Raw genomic sequence first — 11,143 nt, forward strand, 5'->3', positions numbered from 1 at the left:
TTGGCCACACGCATCTTAGAAGAGGTGGGAGTACGCACACATTACCCCTATACACTCGTGATCTGCCGATCAGACCGTCTGTGGGGTGCCCATTTAAACTGCTGGGTGGACAGAGGCGGTGGGGGGGTGGGCAATTTATGTCTTTAAGCTTGGGAACCTAATATTTGTCAAGCAATTTGCGTGTACCTTAATGCCGCCGGTCTCCTGTGCAACAATGGCTATGAAGGAAGTTGCTTTTGAAGAAATATTGGCGGAGGCATTGGTCCTCGCAATTCCTGTGCGGCCCTGCATGGTGAAATTCACCCCATCTCCAACCGCTTCCAACACAGTGTACTCTCCCAGGCCATTGAAGGTGTACGAGACATTGTCCAGGGTCGTGATGTGAGGGTCACCAATGAGAAACGCTGCAATGAAAAAGTAACCAAGTTTACAATGCCGGATCGCTGGGGTCATAGCGCAGTATGCTAACCATTGCACCACCATTCCACCTAATTCATGTTTTTGTTTATATTCATGGAACTATACATTTTTTTTTACGATATTCAATTTGACATTGGGTGGTGCTTATCTGGCCCGAAACCGGGATGAACGTTCCATATGACTGAGTTTACACTTATCATAGGATTGCAGTTTTTTTGCAAAGTGCCACTTATGGGGGGATGATGGGCTCAGTTGATTGCAGACCAAGATCAACATGTGAACTCTATTAATATATACCGTGTATCTTGTGAATATTCCTCATTCAAGTTTATTTCAATGCCTGAAATGGAGACTCATGTTGCAGCATATCCTGTAATCATAGTTGGAAAGCACTGGTCTTTATATATCAAGCAATGATCTTTGAAAGCTAGCCCATGGGTGACCACATTGGACATATGTGAAAAAGAGCATTATAGCTCATCGGCTTCCACCAGTGTAAATACATTTTGATTCTGAACATTTAAATAAACGTAATTCTTAACAGAGGACTCTTACCAGCAAACGGTGGCCTGTAGAAAGCACATTGGTTGGGAGGGCGTTTCTGTTGGTACAGACTGCAAAACCTGGCATCTGCAGACTGGCAACATGATTTATATGGTTGTACTTCATTTGCTGAAAACAACAACAAAAAAGTGTTTGTGTGTAACATCATTGACTTAGTTCTCCACTGTGTTTTCGGTTTGTACTGTGTATTGTTCAACGTGAGGTCTGACGTTTTGCTCAATGTGCTGGGACCTTGTTCAGGAACTGAGAGCTTCTTCAGGAGCTGAAAGAAGCTCCCAGCACATGAAGGTAAATACCGTAGTGAGCAATACGCTGTGCAATCCGAAAACGGACGAAACAACGCAACCGAGACAAACTTACGCAGGAGTAAGGAGTAATAATTTTATAAATCTATCACCACATTTATAAAAGGCAAAAAAACCCGCTGACAATCCAGGTACACAATTCCCTAAGCACTTGTAACCACATCACTTAAAGCTTTCGTTACTGCAGGAATTCATATTCATTGAGTCTTTCGGTAAAGCCACGTAGATAGAAAAAATATTTTTAAATAAAAATAATAACAATATCACGACGTTTCGATCGCAATACAAACAATCGTCATCAGGTGAGAGCTGCTGAGGTAAGAAAAAAGCGCTGCTAAGGTAGGGATTTATAAAGGTTTGAGATGGGTGTAGCCCAAGGGTCAGTGGGCGGGGCTAGAGATTAAATGTGAATGTAAATGTAATATAGGATAAATCTTGATAAACGAAGTTGTGGGAGTGGCCATTGTATTGTGAGAGATTAACATAATAATAGGGTTTTTCTCCTTTTTTCTGGCAACAAAACTGAAACCTTTTTACAACGAATCATGTGTGCATTAACCACAATACTTGTGGTCTAATGATGAAAGAGATTAGCTTGTCAATGTAAGAGATTTGCTTGTAAATGTAAGCTAGGGAGAGCTCGGAAAGGAGCATCGCCACTTGGAGGTAACGGTGGCTGTGTTAGTGAATGTAACTCAAAGAGTCGAAGATAACTGCTAACACAGGTAGGCAGGAAAGGAACAACACAGCCAGTTTTGAACTAAACTAGTTAATAACGTCCTTCCAATGATTGCTCAGTTTGTACCCATCTTCTCGGTTGAAATTGTGTCTGTTTATATATCTAGATGGCTTCATGGACGAATCTTTGCTGATAGCCAGTAGGTTTGCAGAGTACCTTCGTCTTGGTAAAATCAATTTCGTGTGTGCCCACAGCGTTAAAATAATGATCAGCCATGGCTGAGGTATTGGTCCTACCGTGTTTCAGATCTGCCTTATGTTCACGAACCCGGTCCGAGACATGTCGCTTAGTTTCCCCAATATAACTGCTGCCGCAGACACAGCTTAGTTTGTAGACACCGGGGTATTGCATGTCAGGGATCACATCCTTCATAGATGGGATCAAATCACGAATTTTATGTACTGTGTTGAATCGTACCTGGATCTTGTGTTTGTTCATGATTTGGGAAATATTTTTGGTGACCCCTGCTATGTATGGCAAGGTGATGGTTTTGATTGGGTCCTCAGATGGTTCTTTCCCACAGCCACCATTAGCTGTGTTAGTAAATGGCGGCTTGCCATCCTTTCCACCTCCAGGTGGCGATGCTCTTTTCAGAGCTCTCTCGATCGCAACACTAGCAATGGTGATAATTTACAAGCAAATTTCTTACATTGACATGCTAATCTCTCACAATACAATGGCCTCCCCCATAGCGGCTTACCATCCTTTTCCACCTCCATGTGGCGATGTCCGAGCTCTCCCTAGCTTACATTTACAAGCAAATTTCTTACATTGACATGCTAATCTCTCACAATACAATCGCCACCCCCACAACTTCGTTTATCAAGATTTCTCCTATCTTACATTTACATGCAAATTTAATCTCTAGCCCCGCCCACTGACCCTTGGGCTACACCCATCTCAAACCTTTATAAATCCCTGCCTTAGCAACGCTCCCGCCATATATTTTTCCTACCTTGGCAGCTCTCACCTGATGAAGATTGCTTGTGTTGCGATCGAAACGTCGTGATCTTGTTATTATTTTTATTTTATTTTATTTTTTCTATCTACGTTGCTTTACCGAAAGACCCAAAGAATATGACTGACAAAATGTAATAATCCTGAACTTGTAATCATTCAAATGTGAGTCAAGCATTTTGCCAAAGTGCCATTAGGCCAGGAACAATTACAGGTGTAAATAACGTGAGTGTAAAGAAGGTAATAAAATTGCATATCATAGAAACAAAACCTTGTTCTTGCACTTTCCCGCAGAGTTTATATTCATTACTTTTCACAACAGAAGGGCCTCCACTTCAGGAAGCTCTAGAGGCCATCTCTAAAGGCTAATTTGATCTACGGCTCCATGCTTGCCAGACAATTTGGAATAGGTGGCAGTACCCAGATTCTACCCCACCACACACTAACAGCATATCTACCTAACTGTGGTGTTCCGATTTATACGCTGGGTGGACAGCGGCAGTGGGAGATTTAAGCCAATTCACAATACAACTATTTTGCACAATTAAAATCACTTACTCGAGTAAAGTTGAATGTCTTGCTGCAGAGTGTTGGTGATCCAAGGGGTAGGAAGATACCTCTCATACAACCCAGACACAAGGGCCCCAAATGTGTTGTAGTGGCATCTCACCCCTCCACCAAATCTATCTTTATTGAAGTTCTGCAAGCTCCAAAATGAACCTGGCACAAATACAAATTTTCAGCATTAATACGATAGAATTTGAACGGGGGGGGGGGGGGGGGGGGCGGGAATCGCAGTGGTTATGTTCACATTTCAGCATTGCCATGTATTGGACTAAAGTGATATTGCCATATAAATATAAACAGATTATCCTATATATTTTTTTCTGGTACAGAGATGAGTGTATAATCAATTGTGCAACAGAGAAATAATTTGTAACTTAATGACAAGTTTATTTTTAAAGATGTAAATATAGCTAGTCAGTTATCTAAATATCTGGTGTGGTGATCAAAATGGTAATTTACTACAAATAACATCAGGAACATAAATCGCTTAGTTTAAATTACATCATCATAAACTGCAACATGTTTTTCATCACTAAAATGCAGGACAAATGATAATCTTACAATTAATGGTTTATACAATGTAATTTTTGCAGTGACTTCTTTTAAAAATTTCCCAAAAGCAAATTAATGTTCAGCCTCACCTGTGACATTTAGAGGCTGGTAGCCATATCTGGATATGAGGTCCCCAGTGATGTAGGACATGTCAAACTGTCCTTGCCACAAAGAGCAGGGGCAGGTAGTGAATCTGCTGATGGAAGGCAGGACTAACTCATTCCTATACCAGTCCATACACTTGCGCTTTGGATTAGTGGTCACAGCAAAGTTTGTATCCAGTCTGTAAGCCCATCTACCTGTTAGACCTGCAACACATTCATTTATTGACGTAATATGTAATCTATAAACTCACCATCATTATTGACAAAAGGATTGGAAAATTAGAAATAAAAAAGCCACATGTTGACCACAACACTTAGTCAACACAATGTCATGGACAGAAAATACACACACATATTAACTAGCTTGGATAACAAGGTAGACCATTGCCACTTTAAAGTAGTATCCTGTATATAGCATTTGCACTCAACTGCTTAAAAAACTACAGCATACATTATAATTAATAAACGGGCATAGACATATCAGAATATTAATTGTTTAAAAAAACACAAATGAAGTGCCACTTCACTGCAGGAAGCACCGTGTAATTTTTTTAAAACATAATACGTTGTAACAAAATTATTTCCACTCGCGACGTTTTACCCATGGCACACCAAGGATGTAATGCATGGGAAAAGAAAAATACAATGGTAAAAAGGAAAAGAGAAGAGAAAGAATGAGGAAATAAGAGGAAAAGAATGGAAATTAAATGGCAAAACGTGAGCATATGGTCAGGAAAGATGAGGAGAGGGTGGAGGCCACATAAGGGCCTCGACGCTGCATGGAGCAGCATCTGTTTTCACAGTGGGCGGGGAGACGGGAGGGATTCAGAGTGCAAGTAGTCATACAGAGGTCACGTGATTTGCGAGAGGCATAAGCTCATTTAGATATGTAAATTTACCCAGGAAATTCTTGTTTAACAAATACTCTTGAATGTTTGGCATGTGGAAGGAAACCAGTGATGCCTGTCTTACCAGAAACTCTTACAAACCAAGTAGTAACCCAGTTCAATCCTGGTTATCTTCTGAGATCAGGCAAGAAAATAGAGGGGAATTGCTAATAGGAATGATGTGCCAAGTTACAAAAATGGTTATTGGATGCCATGGTAAGTTGGTGGGAAAATGTCTATTTGGCAGTGATAATCACCACAATAACAAAGCATGAATAGCAACATTTAACTAAATGAACTGTGGTATTTAACATGTAGGCTTTCGCAACCAATATCATCCATAATAGAGTTTGTTTTGGGTTGGATCGCGTAAATATATAAATGTGTTATTAAAACCTGCCACCACCCAACACAGCCAACTAGTAAGGGTTGTCACGTAAACAGAACATGCCAATTCGTCACTAGTGCAGCACACCGGTGTGTTGGAGCCAAGCCACAACATTTACAATCTGAGCACGACGTTTCGCCAGTAATTACAACTAGCTTCATCAGGCTGTGTCGGGTGTGGTATTAAAATACACAAATGTTAAAATATTAGAATTGTATGAAGATGCTGCTTCAATTAACTTTTCAATGAAATTAAAATAATAACAACTTATTCTATGATACTGCATTGGAAGTTGTCAAGAGAGGCCTACGTGCTGTGAAGAAGAGCCGTTGCCCTCTCTGTGCTGTGAAGAAGGGCCGTTGGTCTCTCTGTGTGCTGTGAAAAGGGCCGTTGGTTGGCCTCTCTGTGTGCTGTGAAAAGGGCCGTAGCCCTCTGTGCTGTGAAGGGCCGTTGCTCAAAATATCACCTTAAAGAATAACTGGTTTCATAGACACCCTGTAACAAGCTACTGTTCAGGGACCTATAGATCTATCACACTCAGCGGGACGGCACTAGCGTAAGCTAAAAAAATTCAGTTGTGGTTGTGTGCGTGACTTTTACGAAGACTGGTTGTGAAAGATCCATGCTCTTTGTTTAAAATTAACCTTTACATGAACTTGCAAGGAATGTGTGCTGCATCATGCAAGTGGTAAACCAACCCACTTTTATGGAGAAGCAACGTGTAAAAAAACAAATGCTTCACGTTAAAATAACACATTTTGATGTTTTACATATGGCAAAGGAAATCCACATTTTGTATGAAACAGTGCAGCCCCGGAGGGTGAGTGGTCACCATATATGGACATTTTGTGTAGAAATGTCATCAACCATGATGGCTTTTTTAACTAAACACTGCCTATTACATAATTTAAGTTGTTAAATGGTGATTGACTCAACCCATAATTCCTTTGGGGGTAAATAAAGTGAGTACCCTGCCATATAATTTGGCTCTGGGATACAAAATGAGCGCTTGCCCACGTTCTATTGTACGGGAAATTAATTGATCTTTTTACGTTAAAATAAAATCACATGATAAACTCTGAACTAATGCCTAACCAAATCGAGTACAATATTAACATAGTGGATGTCACGAAGGTTATGGCTCAATTTCCCCCCGTTTAATTTATCTGCTTATTGCTTGCTCATAAAATGTTATACACATTTTTGAGATGTTGACAAATTGAAGAAATCTATTTACCAAATGCATCCAGATATTTAGATGGTAGAAATCAACACGGCAATGTCGGACCACATAGAAGCCTGAGAACTTCCGAATACAGATTGTCCTGTCCCATCCACCAAATAGTCCAGACGTGGTACCCTCATATTCACGTGCGCTAATACATAAAACTTTTCTTAAAAATCATAAAAAAAGATATATTGTTGATGAAAAGAAGCCATTACTTTTATGGGAAGTCTTCTCCTACCAAATAACCTTCATATTAAGATAAACATTGCTATCAATAATGAGAGGTTTATAAACATTTTTTTTCTCTCCCTCAAAAGTCACAAGCCCTGTTTGTATTTCCCCAAATACGCCTCGACATCTCCGTATGTATAACAAAACCTTAAGTGAACATAATGGGAAATCCACAACAGGTGGAATATTTTTGTTCCCTATATATGGGAAGAGCAACGTATTGCAAGTCATGTCAGAAAACACTACGTTGATTTCAATGTATTAAAGTGTACAAATGAATTACCAGTATTGTTTCCAATGACCGTATCTGGGCGATAGCGAGCTGCATTTGTGGATCTTGACAGTGCGTCATTGTAATAGAACCGGTTTGTTCCACTGTGAGGGGCGAATAAAGACATGAGAGAATCGTTATCACTGATTTCTTTGAAGCAAGTTGACAGCTATATGAGTATTTCATGCTATAACCAGTATTACAAGAAATACAAGTAAACAAATATATATTGAGCTTATCTTTAAAAATCAAAAAAATCTTCGTGACGACGTTCACGGTGTTTTCTGCACACCACTGTGTTCCATGACATTGCAACAATGACAAATGTTCTTTGAGCATTCAAAGACCAGTGGTCCGGTCACCGTGGTTGCCACAAACACAATGACTGTTGACAACGTTGCACCCCACCTATTGAATCCCATGAGGGCATTGTTAGCGCCGGGGTCTCTGGCTTCTGGCCTCCATTGCATGCCTCCATCTTTGAAAAATATGAGGCAGAACGAGGAGTCGCCATCCGTGCTCAGAACGGCCTGGAAGGTGTTCGTCTGGAAGTGAAACAGCACCGTCAACTGATTAGTCATTCATTCCGAGTAGACTATCAATTGCTGGACATACGAGACTGAGTTGTAAGAGTATAAATTAAATCGTGGCGGGTGATAGAGCATGCCACTATATAAAAAGTAGTAAAGTATGGATGGATAAATACACAATGTCGACTAATATATTGAAATGAGCAAGGACATGCTATTTTTATATGGAATTACAGCATGTGATATTTACCTCAGTACAAACTATAGATTCTATGACGATCCAGGAGCTAGAAATATCACGAATAAATATGCATGCTCTGTTGCCACTTTGATTTAACCTTGATCATGAAAACTGTTTTTTTAAGTCGTTTAATGATGTTTCTAGCACACACAAAACTTGACTAGTCTCACTACATCTAGTAGGTGGTTTCCGCGATTGTTTTGAGAATATATTCATAATTCATATAAAAACAAATAATAGTCAAGCTATCGAGAGCAGTGCAGCCATTCTTGATAAGAAAAAAAACTCAAGAGCTGCTGAGATAGGCCACGATGATGTTTTGACATACAACACAGAATTGTCTATTGGTTGAAATCTGAGATAAAGTCCAGTTCGTATCAAGGGTACAGTCCTGATAACCTTGGTGCTACACAGATTAAGACACATTTATAGTTCTGCAATTTAATTCATGTACATGTGGAGGGGATTTTTTCAGAAAAAAGTAAAACATTTCTTCTAAACATGTGGTCAATGCAATACACTGTATTTCATAAGTGTTTATCCATCTCTAAAAAAGTACCATGAAAAAACATTTCATATGGCACCTTCTTGAGGTGGTTACCTACACCTGTGGCACGATTTTTCTAAAAACGATTTATCTGTCAAAATAGTGAACCTGATAAAAATTGTAAACAAACTTAAACTTCAATTTGTTTTTTAAATAAAAGGTACGCCGAAGCACCTGTCATACATGTATGTACAACAAAGCCATGTTTACAGACATGTACTCACCACTATGACTTCTGGTGTGTACCTATTCGTATCAATAAATTTATGATTAAAAAAACCTGCCTCTTATAATTTTACTTGCACAAGAAAACTGCAGTACTAACATAAACCTATAAGTCAAGATACAGTACTAATGCAGGTACAAGTATAACGTTGACCTTTCTGCTGGTTTCACAGATTCGTTATTCATATTATTGATGCAACTCGACCTGGATATACTGTATAATTGTGCTTGAGATTGGGAACATTGATGTCAGGAGGAGGACATTATTTTTCCTTCGACAGTCCCTCAAACGTCAGGCATGACTTGCTTACACTCTGGTTCTGTGTGTTCTAAGATGGCTAAAAAGCCCAATGCGAGACCCGCAAACTCTGCCGAGGTTTGGGCAGGTGGTACTTGAGGACTCGAGTGGGTCGGTCGGTTGAGCTGCAGCTGCGCTCATTTCACTGCCTGCATTTGACTTCCTTGTGCTCTCACAGAAGAGACTCAAAGTCTGCAGTGCAGACCTGAATGCTACACATCCAGTGTGTGCGGTCTGGAGCCAAGGTCTCCCTGTGTACCAGCCAATTGATAAGCATTTAGAATAAAAAACCGAAATATTACCGTAGTGCTACAATTGTAAAATAATGGTTAGCTAATAATTTTATTTTAGTGCTCGTAAAGGGCAGTATTAAAAAAGAGGTGGTTAAAGGGGATCAATCAGGAGTTTTTGTTGGTTTGCGAAGATGGAAAAAACTTGTTTCCCCATTCCAGAGGTTCTAACTCTATATGTCATGACACGAACTGACCAAGTGAGATAAAAACTCTCGTGTGACGGATGACCTTATGTTATCTTTATGAAAACGTGTTTTTTGTTAAAGATGTTCCATACAGGTATCAAAAATAGAATGTCAGTCTCTGTACCTCGTGCACAGAACTGGGGGAACTGGAATTTGCTGATAATTTACATACAAAATGCATTTCCTCTTGGTTTATTCCACACGGTATGCAGGTTCACCACCCACTCGCCTAACTTCTTGCCAGCTGCAACCCCACCCTGTAATCTGGTTAGAGCCACCACGCTTGCCTTCAACTGAACAATGTCAAAATTGAGCGTTGTTATATTTCACAAGATACCTTGAATCAAGGATGTTTTGTACACCTTAGTACAAACATTTTTGTGAGTTTCTGACAAGCTGCGGATATATGTATTATGCTAACGTATGGAATATGGTGACATGGCCTTTAGTATTATATGATATGGTGGCATGGCCCGGTGTTATGGGATATGGATCAAGCTGTGGACCCTGGCAATAACAGTCAAAAACCATGGTTATAGAGGGACATGGAATTTAATTGTAAGAAACATTTGGTGAGACTTGTACAATGATACTTGCATTGTACAGCATTCCCACCACTTGCTCAGGGCTCTAAACAGGAGAAGAGTACCACCGCAATGCTCATTTGAGCCAAGAAATCACTATGACTTTTGTATGAAATCACTGGGATGGCCTTACGTATTTAAAGTTGCTTCTGGCAGGCACAGCCGGGGCCTCCACCCAGGTGATCTTCAACATCCATGTGGGCTCATAGCCACGTGTGTCTGACTGGCTGCTAAAGTTGGCTCGGATCTGCTCCATCACCTTCCCACGAAGGTTCAAGGCATCAGTTTTATTGCTGAGGCCTTGAGTAAAATCATACTCCTGTCAAGAAACAGTGGACATTTGTAGTTAGCTGCAATAAATAATTGTGATGCATTTTCCTATCAGAACACACACTGCAGAATGAACAGACACATCATGGTAAGTCGATTGGCAGGTTGAGTGTCGTGGGTGAAAGCGTAGGTATTCACACCTCTTCCAGGATATCTTGTCCGTGTGGAAGATTAGGCCACACACACCCTCCAAATGGGCTCTCTAGAGCACCCTCTAGTGGATGTCATTCAGCCAGATACCGTGTATGCAACCCAGATCAAGATAAACACTGTGTGTGTTTTGTAAAGCCACTGCTGCTTCCCCATGCCGTGTCGACCAGAGATTTTGTATTGTTAGCATGTTCCATGACACTGGTCAGTGCGGGCTGGTGAACGGGAAGGGCCCAGAACTGGTTCAGATAGAACTCGCCACGGATGTTAGCCGTGGGCTGAGAATCAAAGTTAGGTCGCCAGGTTCATAGTGCAGAATATTAAACCACTGTACTATCACTTCTCAATACAATGACAGTACATGTTAATAAAAAATCGCAGTAATGTATAATTTAATGTTATGACATACAGAAACAAAAGCCAGTGTTAAGCTATAGTGGTGCCTGGGAGTGTAATTGGAACTCAATGAATTATGCACACCATGTCAATGATTTGTTTCCTATTCAAGGTTACTTTTAACAAACCTGATAGTACATCGCCCCAGTGT

General features: G+C 40.3%; 1 long non-coding RNA gene across 1 annotated transcript; it reads right to left on the minus strand.

The window, feature by feature from the left end:
* Positions 1 to 338: 338 nt before the first annotated feature.
* Positions 339 to 3,618, minus strand: LOC144942705 (uncharacterized). The gene is made up of 3 exons (XR_013639406.1): positions 3,544 to 3,618; positions 976 to 1,092; positions 339 to 404 (listed from the first exon to the last, which is right to left on the minus strand). It is a non-coding gene; the product is annotated as an uncharacterized LOC144942705 (long non-coding RNA).
* Between the last annotated feature and the right edge of the window lie 7,525 nt (positions 3,619 to 11,143).

Source organism: Lampetra fluviatilis, chromosome 28, assembly GCF_964198595.1.
Source record: "Lampetra fluviatilis chromosome 28, kcLamFluv1.1, whole genome shotgun sequence".
In the NCBI taxonomy this organism is placed as follows: domain Eukaryota; kingdom Metazoa; phylum Chordata; class Hyperoartia; order Petromyzontiformes; family Petromyzontidae; genus Lampetra; species Lampetra fluviatilis.